Raw genomic sequence first — 14,058 nt, forward strand, 5'->3', positions numbered from 1 at the left:
TCAATTCTATTTTAAGAGAAGTTTGTGCACATGAGAATTATGCCCTTTCAGTGACTCTGTCTGACACCCCCAACCATTTTGCAATACATACTTAGTGGGGAACCACACGAGTTCATTACGCACTGAGACAAGCAAATGTTGCTTCTATCATGTAAGCTCATAAGTCAAAGGCCATTTAAGTTTTAGTTTGTAACTTGACCTAAACTTCTGACCAGAACATTTTCACAGTCGTGAACTTAATGAATGTTAAAACAAGGATTTTCTCTTCACTGTAGTTTTCCTATGACAAAACATTGTATGAAGTAATAGTCAGTTTCACAGAAACATATACTAAATCTGAATTAATAAAGGGTTGATAAGTCTTCCTGTAAATGATTTGATGGTTCAACTATCACCAAATATATTTCAAGTTCATACTGCAAAGGATGGTGCACATGCTATGCTATATAAAGATCATGGTCTGTATGCTTCACTCCTATATATAAATATCAAAAAGAAAGTTCATAATATTATTTTTCAAGTTTTGATCTGAACCTTTACTAGTTTCTCTATACAAGACAAGTCTTTTTCTGCTGATGAAAAGCTTGACAGAATCCACTGCCTTGTAAAAATAATGAAAACATTTGACATTTCAAGACAACTTAAGCGGCACTGTTAAACTAAGCGTGCGTGTCATTCCAAAACTAAACAGGATTTTTCAGATAAAAGCTTATTAGGGAAATTTTCTGTCATCCAATGTGTATCACAGTAAAAAAGCAGCAGCTGTTCATAAGCTACAGCTTATCACAAACCAGGAATTTGAAGCTGCTTTGGTCACTGAGAATCTTTCCGTCCAAAGGGTTTAAGTTGTGCATAAATTCTATTTTGGTCACCTTTAAATCATTCCCACAAGAAAAAAATATTTGCAGTGAGCCATTTTATTTATTTGATGCCTAACTACTGGTCAAGACGGATGGTGTTCTGGACGATGGGTAGATGGCTACTATGTCCTAACATGGCCACGGCACAAACATGAAGGTGGTGAAGGGATGTTTGGAGCAGGAACAATTTAGAGTGAGATGTTCTGCCCCCATAAGGATCCTGGAGATGTAAAAGTGACGTCTAAAAAATGGCAAAAACGTAAAAATAACAAAAGAGAAATACTGCATAATGTAACGTAATGTAACTGACATGCATAAAACACAACAGTACCTTCCATTGGAAAATAATTTGAAATGAACCATGCAGTAAAAAATCTCTACATTAAATTTTAGCTGCTAGATTTGATTCACACTTGTACTAAAGTAGATTTTCTTTTAGGTGTCTCTCCTTTCCCTTGTCCTTGCGGCTGTGTCTCATCCCCTTGCTCATCCGCTCATTTGCACTCCAACAGTCGTTTCTGGCTGAGTTGACAGTGAGCCAGCCAATCAGCACACTTCTGACCTCTCTGCATTAGCCTAAGCAGCGAGAGGCAAGGTTAAGTACCCATCAAGCCTCAGTAATTAAGATATGAGTTGGTGTGCGCAAGTGTAACACAAGTAGAAAGGGGCAGGGGGATATGCCACATTTTGTCTTTTAATTCTTATAGTCCACTTTTGACACCGTAACAAACTTTTCAGGCTTCGACATCGAGTTTTGTCATTGCCCCAATTTCAATGTCGCAAGGGATCCTGTTATTCACTCAAATATGAGTACTTACTTTTGCTTTAGCTATACGTCTATTTTTCTAATGTTTTATTCATGTTTCCATATTTGTTTTCCAGCAGCGGAAGATGAATCATCAGTGATTGACAGGCTGGGCGACATAAATGTAGACAAATACATGGTTGCATATATGACGACTATAGTTTCTCTTGGGGAAATAAGTTTATAAATTAAAATGCCTGACAAACTCTTCGCCTATGAGATTTGACTACAAGTAAAATATATGAAAGCTGTTTATGACCCACATTAATTCCAGAGAGTCATAGTATATATTTTTTAAATAACTGTTATTTAAATAAAAACATTATTAGGCTTTTCCTTAAAAGGATAAAACCTGGGACAGAAACAATTGTGCATCAGAATGTGCTGATGTGCTGGACAAACCAATTAAGATTTATACATTCAAAGTTGTTCAAGGATACGTTTTTAAATGCCAATCCCTGATCTGTATGTTTCAATGTCGGCATTTGTCAGATTAGGTCACAGGGTGAGCTAAAGATACTCCCAAAGAGTGTGAAAGCATTCATGTAAAAATCTATGCCATTACCGGTATCTCTTGTATCTTTACAATACACGCCAAAGTGACACCAAACCGTGTATGCGTGTGCGTGTGCGCATTGATCCCAAAGTGGAGAGCACTACAAATCCTTGCCAGGCTGACAGAGGTGAAAGGGCATTCATGGTTGAATGAATCAATGCAAAGTTAGTTCAAGCATAAACAACCATGATTGGTTTCAAGATCATGAATTATTACATACGAGCATTTGTTAAAGTGGAAGGGCACAAGCTCAGTGACCTGGGATGCAACAAAAATCTTGGAAAATCGCTTCGCTCACAACTCACCCAAACATAAAATGGCAATTTTGTTATACATAAAAAGCAAACTATTTGTTAGCCTCAGAATATTTTAAAGTCCAGCAGTGGACTGGAACAAAAACCTTACAAAACAAAAAAAAATCAGTCAAGCCAATAAAGTACACACTAGGTGTGTTTGGGTCTAAATTCTGAAAGTTCTACTTTGTTATGATTGTTACCTTTTAAAGGCCTGTTTCTTTTTTTAAGACAGTTGATGCATGTTCACTTCCACTTGCATCTGGAAGCATATATGTGAATACATGTAGAGCGGCAATGTTTGGGGACGATACAGACTATAAATGGTCTCATAGCGCACCACCGTCTTAACTTAGCTGTTAATTTCCCCGGCTGATGTCTTCTCCCCAGCGTAGCCTCAAGTAGTTCCTTGGTGGCTCATCAGTGCCTTTAAAAGGCCTTTGCATTTAACCGCAGCCTTATTTATTCGAAATAACATCCATTTAAAAGCCAAGCACGCAATGCACAAAAAGCAACTGTCTGATTAAATTTCTATGCAGAACCCCATTACTTGAGGGGGTAAAAAAAAAGTATATCTTTACCCCCCATGTGTACAACTGCTTGAGATCACACCAATTAAGAGGAAGGTTCAAGCTGACGGGTGGTGAAATGTTTGGGAAGAAAAATGCTGAATGAAGAGGTGTTTTCTTTTCATACATTTGGCTCGTTAAAAGATTTTTTTTCTTTCAGTTGGAAATATGAAGCAATCTCCTTTTCTTTGTCAACCCAAATGGACTTCATTCAGTAAGCTTTATAGAGCGGCTGTTTCTGTAGGCGTCAAATCAACTTAAATGAGATGATTAAAAATTCCATTTAAGATATATTTTAATCATACATCATACTTTCAAGATCTAATTGATGGAGCTGGAAAACATGGATCAAGCCACCTAATGAGTGATTTTATTTCATACTGTGCAATTAGTGTTTAAGAATTCTTGAGGTTTTTTTCTTTCCCCTACCTATTTTATGCTGTACTATCCTTAGTAAAACATAGATCTCTACAAACTATTTGCTGTACTGCACATAAAGTCTCACTAATTAACTTCACTGATTATTGCCGGAACTATTATATAATCTCTTTATATAGCACAAGGGCCTTTATGTCTTTAAAACCAATTAGATCCAATACAATGTCATACATTTGAGTAGACTGGGTTCTCATGGGTAAGTAAGTAAAATATGACAGGACTTATTTAAAGATTTTCAGAACACATTTCATTTAAAACAAATGCTGTAATAACACAGTCACAAGATTGAGAAGCAAAATTCAAAATTTGTTTCCAACTGTCGCAAGAGCCCCTTTCCCGCTCCACTCAAAGCAAGTCAGTGTAATTGCACGGCAAATAAAAGCATCCATATTGCACCTTATGTATGAAAAAGTATGAAAATCAAATAGTTCATCAATATTGCGCTCTCCGGTAGCCAAATATTTGTATTTCATCCACACATTTAAAAAAGAAAAGACTTTATGTGGATTATACCCCATCTCATGCTGTTATATGTTTGTGGAACAACAAAATTTAGTAGTCTCAATGACCCTTATTTTGGGGGAAAGTGCAGTGTGGTCCCTTAAAGACCATCCCTCAACCAACACAATTGCATGTCAAAGTCATTGTCGGGCTCAAATGATATTCAGGCAGCCATGAAAGGGAGTAGCCCATATACCACATGTGGCCTGATTTCCCCACAGCAATATTCCTTCCTTGTATATCTCCAGCTATCTGTCTGTTTGTTCATAGCACCTCAGAGGTTAAGGACTGCCCCGGGTATATTAAAGCACCAACCCAATGACCTCGTGCCTTCCAGAGCTTGGCATCTTTCTGTTTATGTGCCCGTGCTTCCATCAGTTTTTTTGCACATACAGTGCATGCACCTATGGCCAAGTTGTAAGCCCAGGGCTTGTGTCACTCCAAATATTGTTTGCTTAAATTGTTTCCTGGCTCGGTTGCAGAATCTCCATCTGCGTTCTTCGAAAATAAGAAATAAATCAAGCTAAATTAACCAAAAGTTAACTGTAAATGGTTTTACGGCTCTATTGCAGGGACTGTAATTTCTTTGCACCAATCAACAAGTTAGCCATTACTTCACTTTTGACCTCTTTAAATATATGCCTCATCCTTATGTTGAACAACTCATCATGCTGCCATTTATTTCTATTTCTATCACATCTCCTGCTTCTCTTCCGTTGCATGCACCCCTTCTGCAATCCCCCTCGAGGTTTCAGCATAAGCCACTGAAAGGTCAAAGGTTCTACTGTCATTTTACATGACTTAATGTATATCAAGCATGTCTGGAAGATTTAACTTATAGAGGATGGATGTGACATCCACTGAGAAGTCAAGTGTGTCCTTCCCAGGTCTTAATCGATGTGTTATTTCAAAGTTTCTCAAGCGATACAGCTGACAATCATCACCCTCGAGGTGCATGGCAACATTTAGAGAGGGCACGACTGTTGTCTGTAATATCTCAGTCACTGCTCGTTTAGCAAACAATCCGAGATTCATAGCTCACCAGAGAAAATGCATCTGGATGCACCTTGGATGAGCTCCTTTTCTCACAGAAGTTAAACATTTTTAGCCCCCAGCATGTAAAAACCTGCACAAAAAAGGCTTTAGGTTTAGGCTCATCTGTGACTCAACTGTCATGTTTGTGATAAAAGTAGAGTGTGTTTGCTTAGGTTTGTGGTTTCCACACTGTCTTTGTCCGTTGGTGAACGGATCCTGGTTGATCAGGTTTCAGCATCAGTTTGGTTGAGTGTCATAGCACTCTGTGTTTATATAAAGATACTTGATAGGAACACAGCAGCTGCTATGCTGGCTGTTACGCATACACACCTGCTACCTGAGTCAGTGGTGTCTCTCATACCTTCTCACACAAAACACGGCTTAAGTACATAATGGCGACCTTTACTATTTTATACTGACAAATGTGACCAAACAAATGGTGAAAACAGATTCTCATCTCCACGCCGCATTGCTGTTCTTCGTATCGTTCGTGCCACTGAAGCAGTTTCATCAAATTCAAAAGAACAAGCAAGGTGGAGAGGCAGGTGCTGCGTGCTTGTATGTGTGCCAATGTGGTATTATCCATATGCCAGCTGCCAGATCAACTACATGTCACGCAATGACATTTCCTTGCACTCATCGTCATTGTCAAGGCACCACTTAATCAGACATTTTTTTACCTTATTTTGTGAGGCATCATTTTCAATTTCTAAAATTAAAATATCAAAAGATTCAAACGTGATAAGTGGAGTGGAAAGCCAACTTATTTTATTTAGTTCGTTATTTGTTCATTTGTTGTTTTAATGCTGTGGGTTTACGCTACATATAATTTTGTATTTTACACTATATAAATATTTGTCAGTCATATTCATTCATGGTCATAAACAAAAGTTAAGACCATCCCTATATGATTTTTTAAGCTCTTTAACACGGCGGAATGTGAGGATACTGATGTTGTATGTTCCTATTTTTCCTATTAGATCTTGATTAGTCCATAGCATTAGTGATGTGACTTTGATAGCTGTCTGACACAGCTAGTGCCAAAAATGGTCAAGCATGAAATGTTTTGTCTAGGAGTTGCATTTGTCGGGAATTTCTCACAAAAAGATGAAGAATCACTGTTCTTTTGCTATTCATTTCACCATGCAAGACGGCTAAAGTGTCTGGGTCAGAGGTGGAATCAATTTATACCATTGAGAATCTGTGAAAACCACCTGTCACCCATCTGTGTGGTATCATCTTTAAATTGTGTTTTTCATGATACCCATGTTGCCAAGGTGGAGAGATTTATGAACCGTTCTAAACACCAGTCAGTGTTAGCCTTAAGCTTTTGCATCACAGCTGAAGATGAAGAGGAATTTCAGCATTTTTTTATCCACTGTATCTCAAGGTTTTCAACTAAGAAACCCAAGACAAAAGACAACTCACAGAAAATGTGGCCAATTATGAGTAAAGGATGTATAAAAAGTAAAGTCACCAAAGCGAGTGAAGGTGAAAAAGTAGAGCAGCGATAAGTGAGTGAGAGAATGAGAGACAAAGAGCTGTAATGGTGTGACCTAGTGCTCATCTGTCATCACCAGCTGAGAGAAAAATGTCCTGAAGGAAAAAGCTGGAGCACCTGAAACATCAAAATGGACTCTTCTAAACTCTCGATCGTTAACAGCTTTGCAAGAGAAAATGTTATTGCTGTCACACTAAATGCATGTTTCACCAAATTAAGCAGCTTGCACAAACTTCTTTTTAATTTCTTGTATACTAATAGTTGGGCCCCTGGAGTGACACAATAGTGACAATTATTTACATACCACCCTCACAATGCCAAGAATTTGACGGTACTGTTGTCATCGTAGTATGCACCTATCTGTATGTATTCTATTACATCACTACTTACTTTCTATGATTTTTTTCTGTGAGCTTGACTAGAACCTCACATCCACTTAATTTCCTGAATAATAATGTTTGTGCTTCCTCCGATAACAGTACTAATCCTTTGTTGCATTAAAAAAAAATCCATTTCCATTTACTAAGGAGAGAAAATTAAGGAATCTCACGTAACAGCTGGTTATATCAAAACCGTTTGGCAAAGAAAACCGTTTGGCAAAGTAAAACCAACTTAATTGCAAGAAAAATGACCTCCATTTTCACTGACAGCTGGTTTATTATGAACACCCACACACAGTATGTTGTAGCTGGTCAGAGAGAGAGAGCTGGAGAATTCAGAAATTATGATAATAGTAAATAGAGAAAGGGTGGCAAGTTGTAGAAGTACTATAGCGCGAATGTTTTCATAAAATCTAAGAGTTCAAGTTTTCATCAGAGTTGAAGGAGAGAGTAGATCATCCAATTAAATAGGTAAGTATTCAATAAATTTTGTTTTGTATGTTGGACAAAAACATATTTTTCATTAAATATTTAACTACTGTGTCAACAGTTGACATTGACAGAGATGATAGAGATGTGGATTCTTAGAATTGACATTTACAGGTAGTCGAATGCTACAGTTTCCAACATGTTGAGTGGCTAGCGGCACTAGTACACTTTATAAGTTATTTTTAGATTTGAAATGTTCTACAAAATTTTAAGTAACTTTTTTATGGCAGCGATCAGAGATTAACACGGAAATTAATTCTACTATTTTAAACGTGAGTCTTTCTTTACATTAATCGGTCCTATTGTTTTGAAAAAACATTCAACGACACATATTATACATAATATTATAATATCACGATACATGAAATATAATTTTAGGGTGTCTAAAGATATTTCATAGAAATTGTCTTTTATTAAGATTGTCTTTTAAAATTGTCTTTTATTAAGATGTTATTAAGAAGAAGCAATCATGTGCCAAGTATCTTAAAAGCTGACGCAACATTGAGACTCCCTCTGCAGAAGGAGAGAAAGTTATTAGCATGAGACACTTCTCATCCTGTCCTATCCTAAAGGGAGAATGCAGAATAAATGAAAGAATATCTACTTTCCCTCCGTCCTTCTTTACCAGCTTCAATATTAGCCATATGGTTTTAACCTTCAAAATACTGTGTTAAAAAATATTGGGGATAATACAACATCAAATGCTTGGTCTAGTTTAAAAAGTCATTGTTTCAAAAAAAATTCTCTTATCTTTGTCATGTTCCTTTCAAAACTAAAACGGATGATATGCTCACTGAGCTATTCAATATACTAGATTAAATGAGTCCTTAAAGCACCGAAACTAAACTCCAACTCAATCCCTAGACAAAATGCAAAATCTGACTTGGTATTCAAATGTACTCGGACTTTTGCAATACACCAGGGTGAAAGGTCTCCATTTTATCTCCAATCCTATATTACCAGTAACTTGGGCTCTAAGGGCTTCAACCCACAATTGAGATTCAGCTGAAAAAAGGCTGGAACCCTGTGGGGTGTCTTAAAAGCAACCATCCATCTGAGACTGAACGGATAAAAGCCTGTAGTTGTTTGTGACTGCTGTTTTGAAAAGCCTTATAAAAGCCACAGCCACAACGTGACAGCCTGTGATTATGCAGCCATTCATTTCACCAAATATTCATGTACACACACATGCTAAGCATAACACAAAAACACATGGATGCAGTACTATACCAGTTTGTGTGGGATATGACGTCCCTTAATTTGGAAACAGACTAAGATTTCTGGCAGTGCATTTGACATCTTAAAATGTAAGGTAATTCATATTTAATTCATATTATCAATTTTTTAACAAAATATTAAATTTTAACAAACAAAATGTAAAAGCCCAGGTTTAATAACTGCCTGGATGGTTTAGATTCTCATCTGTTGCCACCCTAGGATCCACATTTCATTTATTGTTACATTGTCACCACCAACATTTACGAACGTTAAGATCAATAGAAAACATCTTTTGTTTAAAAATAGCCTCTGGCACCGCATGCGTATGATATGTTTTCCAAAGGTGTTACCTATCACTCAGTATAACTTCTGCTAGCCAGAGGCTGAGCTGCACTTTATTTGCTCATGGTGTAAATTATAATGAGGAAGCTACACCTCCTGTCGCTTACTTAATTACGTTCAAGGAGGAAACTTGTTACGTCTTTGTACCGAAGCAGAAACATCAAACGATGATGTTTTTTTAAAAGCTGTCCGCAACCCACCCTAAATGGATCGCGACTCTCTTTTGGGTCCTGATGCTGACGATTGTGATGCTTAAAGTCGAACACCGGTTCGCATTTTGTACTGATCATTTTTTAAGGATCCAGTGTTCGTCAAATGTGCTGTTTTAGCCAGAAAAGTGGCTCATGTGATTCTGAGGTAACTGTGTCATACTCGCTTTTGAACAATTGTTCAATATTAATATGAATACTTGTTTATTCGATAGCATTGAAAGCAAGACATCCAAATACCAAACTGTTTGATTGCTGAAGCCCAAATGGTTTGTTTTTGTGGCTATTCAAGTTGGTTCGATGACCGAAAACTTTTAAACACTTATGTTTTAAATTCAACACATTTGAAATATAATTGTGATAAAAATGCAGTGGAAAAAATACTCTATTTAGTATTGTATGAAAACATGTTGATCATCAAGGAAAATTAAATCTGATGCTTTTGTGTGGAAGATTCCTGTACCCTTTCTAAAGTTATAGCTTAAAAATGAAAGAGAACCAAATTGATGTAGTAAGACTGTTAATAAACTGAATGTCCTCTGACTTGACATTCCATTGCAGAAAGTCTATAAAACTTTTCAGTGCCTCTGGAAAATGAGAGGAACTAATACCTGGCCATTCAAAGCCAATGGAGCTGATAAAAGTCAAGTCCATTAGGAAAAGGGATTTAAACATTATTAGCCTTCCATCACATTGGCGTCATCCCTTCTGATGTCTGCTTTGCTTATCTACTACTTTTCCAGACTTGAAAAAGAGAACGTAGTATACTCAGTAAACGCCGCTGCCCATTCGTTACGTGCAAGGAACAAAGCCTCCAGGTTTCAAGGTCTTTACAACATAAATCAGAAATCTGACATGGCTGATTTTGGTCACCATTGAGAAGAATGCTTGTTGTGCCCACTCATGTCATTGACAGTGTGGTTTACTGATTGATTGAACTGTTTTTTGTTTTTTTTAAATAATGACAACCAAAGAAAACGAACAACAAAACAGACAAGATTAAGCTCAAACTAAATAAAAATTAAGTCAAATTGTATTGCATTGCCCTTGACCTTTGTGTGGTCATTGGTGTCCTGAAGTTAGCTCAATGGTATCGGAACTCAGAAATACACTTTTTACGTCCCATCAATGGTCTGCCCATCTTGCTCTTTCTCTGTGGGGAGTTTTGTTTGTGTCTACCCTGAAATGTAGGCTAATGCCCTCCAGAACTGACAGATTTAATGCCAATCCCTGGGTTGTACCAAAACCAGCCCTTAAGCAGCATTTTTGTCTGTGCGCGCAAGCGTTTGTGTCTAGTCAACGACAAATGTACGTCTTGTCGATGGGAATCAGTGGACACAGATTTTAAAAAACTGCCCAGAGTAAAAGAGGAAAAAAATATAAAGGTCACTCCGGATTTCAGACTACATGACACGTTAACGGCCTCACACTTTTTAGGTTATTTATAAACGACAAAGCAGAAACAATGTCTTCATTGTACCTAACCACAACGTACCAAAACTTTTTCAACAAATAATATGACCTAATAAAACCTGTACAATTGTACATCTGAAATTTATACTCGACTGTCACTGCAGAATACATACAGTAGGCTCACCCTACTGCCCTGACAATCGGCCGGTTGCTTTGACTGTGTGCCCAACATCAGTGGGCAATTTACTAATGAGCAGATGTGGCTAAGAGCTCTATGATGCATATTCACCACTCTTAACTCTATGAAGCAAAAATGGCATGCATGCTCTTTCACTGGGTAATTAAATCAGGAAATAAAAAAATAAATAAAAAAAAGATTGCTTTTAACTATGCAAAATATAAATTATTCAATAGCATTTGAAGAAATAAAGCCTTCTTCAAGTAGATCTTCAATTAGCTCTTTTGGTCGTATCATATTTTACACCAATGTGATACCGGTTATCATTTTAAAATGTTTTAGAAGGATGCAGACTCCGATTAGGAGAGAAACATCACTGATAAAATATAACATATTGACCTGATCAAAAGGGAACTATGATAGGTATGAAATATGCATTCGTTTATGGATGTTTATTTACTTGATGAATGTCAAATGGTGTTGTCCTTACTTTTTTATATTTCTGTAGAAGACAATGTGTAAAAAATATCATTTAAGTAAGCAAAATAATACAAGATAAATTCATGTTAGGGAATAATTTTAAAAAGCCCAAATTGTCAAAAGTAATAGGGTTTATGTACAAAGAAACTTTGTCCAGCAACATATTTAACAACTGAGGGCAAAAAGAGTTTAAAGTTTGACGTCTGCAAAAGCAACGTTGCCAAGAAAGCGTTTCTAGAGGCCATAGTAATTACTTGCAGCACCAGAGCAAACATCTGGCTAAATACACAATATAAGCAAAGCATATACAATTTGGACACATTCCAAGGGTTCATTCTGTGTGTTGTGTGTCCCTTTTCAATTAAAAGGAATGTTCCTCCCCCCCCCCTCACTCACTCTCTCATGGTTGCTTTATGAATATTAAAATGATAATGAAATGAATTTCAATATAACAGGGGATTGGTGTATTTTAAAAACTGCTGTACAGAACTCTGAATTTGGTACTAATTCATGAGGCAAACATTCTCTTGATCATAAAAATTATTGTGGAGACAGCCAAGTGAAAAATTCAACATGCAAAAAAAAAAAATGCAAGCACAAACAGTGCTGTTTAATTACATGCCGGTGAGCAACAGCTTCCGTAACTCAATCAGAGTCAATGATATGAAAGGTGTTTGACATCAAATAAACTATTAATTTTAGCATTTTAAAACATGCATACATACATCCCATTATCCTTCCTAATTGACTTGTTAGCATTCCTCAGTTGCTAGATTACCAGTTTATACAACAAAGTGAGTACTTAAGGGGAAAGTTGTAGTGTACATTTGGGTATGATTTTGACCAATAAACAATAAGATGACACCTACAATGTGGTTGAAGATTTAAGATGAAAATATTTAAGTGGCAGCATAGTGAGTTTGTGGTTAGTGCGTCAACCTCACAGCCAGGCAATCCAGGTTTGAATCTCAATCAACCAGTAGCAATAATTTTGGTGCAATTGGATGTAGAGAAAAGTTCTTAAACTCTTGAACTAATTACTCAGGGGGTTGTTCAAAATCTGATGAACCTTCTCATGTCCCTGCTTGTGAACAACCGAGCCACATTGATGATCCCTTTACCCCCAATCATGACACTTGTCTTTGTAGTGTATTCATCTGAATACAGGTTGAAAGATATTTGCAAACCATTGCGTTATGTTTTTTTTATTGACATTTTACACGACGTTCTAAATTCATTGGAATTGGGGTTTGTAGAAATCCATGCATGTTAAGCTCCTTGGCGATTTTAAATTTCCCCTGGTGTGAATTAGTTTGTAATTAACAAGGTGTCTGTTCGGTCTGTACCGTGCCTTTTGCCTAATGGGAGCTGGGATGGGAGCCAGCTCACGCAGAAAGCACACAGCGTAAGCGGAATATACAGTGGATTGATGGATGAACAACGTACACAAGTCATATCCCCATCTGCTCACATTCTCTCAAAGACTCACCCTCCAAAACATTCACATCCATACTTGGCACGGAAGACTGCTGAGCCCCAGTTCTCCAGAAGTAATAAAAATGTATTTACACTCTGCCTCTCTTAACCATAACAGAGGGGTCTGAAATCCCTTTAAGTTTTCACTAAAATCCATGAAAATATAGCCAGTACTATGCACGGGAATCTATAGCAATCTCATGATTCAATAGGAATTCAGGAAGCTACCGTTCGATGCGATTTAATTAACCATCATTGAGGAATCTCAAGAAGTAGTTCATTCTCTTAGTGTACATATCTGACGTACTCTAACCTTTACAACACTGTAGGTGAATGCTTACAAATGCATGGAGCGCAATTTTACCTTTAATCTCAAACAAGGATCAACAGGCTTGACTGCAGGCTTTAAACTTGTAACAAAAACATCAAACACTCTTGTTAAAAAAATAATAAGGAAAAAAGAGGACATTAATCTTGAAACTGGACAAATCTTTGTTTGTGAGAGTTAAGATCTCATGGTTTTCGTACCAGGAGGCGCACGCACGCATCGTGGTCAGGAGTGTGACTGAGTGCAATGCAGTGCAAGGGGATCTGTCATCTTGCATATTATTTCTTACAGTCATGAAAAGATTAAGAGGGGGGGGGGGGGGGGGGGGGGGGGGGGGCTCTGATACTGTACCTCCTGCAAGCATCAAGTGCTGTAATAAAAGGCAGACACACACACTCTATTCTTTCTGTGTCTATGTGCTTCTAAAGTCAATGGTAAAAAAATGAACAAAAAACATGTGACTCATTATTTTAGATTCCAGGACAAACAAAAAAAATCTAAAGAAATGCATGTGTTCTACAAACCCCCCTTGAAAAAAATAGAATCCAATGATTTGCAAACCCCTTTCTGCCTATATTTAATTGAGAACACTAAAGAGACAAGCTCAAACTCATTAGCTGTTTTTCTCAGAAAGAGATTGAGTCACTAATTATTAAACCTGTAACCAAGAAACCAGCATTTTACTTATAAAAAGGCTCTGAATTTCCAGCGTATAAACATTTTACACAAAAGGTTCAAATCGACAATAATCGTTCAGTGTAAAAAAAAAAGTGATTTATGCAATAATGCACTTAATTATACCTACACTCACTTTACACGTGTTGATTTTTCTGGGAGGGCTAAGAACAATTTAATTCCAAAATTGTTACAAACCCAGTGAATCATCGTTTGCTCTCACGGCACAACAAGCACATCCGCTGGGTGTGGGTGTGCCCCCGATGAAAGAAAATTAATCAAAATGCAAAACAGTTTCTAGCTTAATTTGAC

General features: G+C 37.1%; 1 protein-coding gene across 4 annotated transcripts in view; it reads right to left on the reverse strand.

Annotated features, from left to right (window-relative positions):
* cdkal1 (CDK5 regulatory subunit associated protein 1-like 1) overlaps window positions 1-14,058 on the reverse strand; it is a 130,198-nt gene that overhangs the window by 94,914 nt on the left and 21,226 nt on the right. The window lies entirely within an intron of this gene.

Source organism: Syngnathus acus, chromosome 16 (assembly GCF_901709675.1).
Source record: "Syngnathus acus chromosome 16, fSynAcu1.2, whole genome shotgun sequence".
Taxonomy (NCBI): Eukaryota; Metazoa; Chordata; class Actinopteri; order Syngnathiformes; family Syngnathidae; genus Syngnathus; species Syngnathus acus.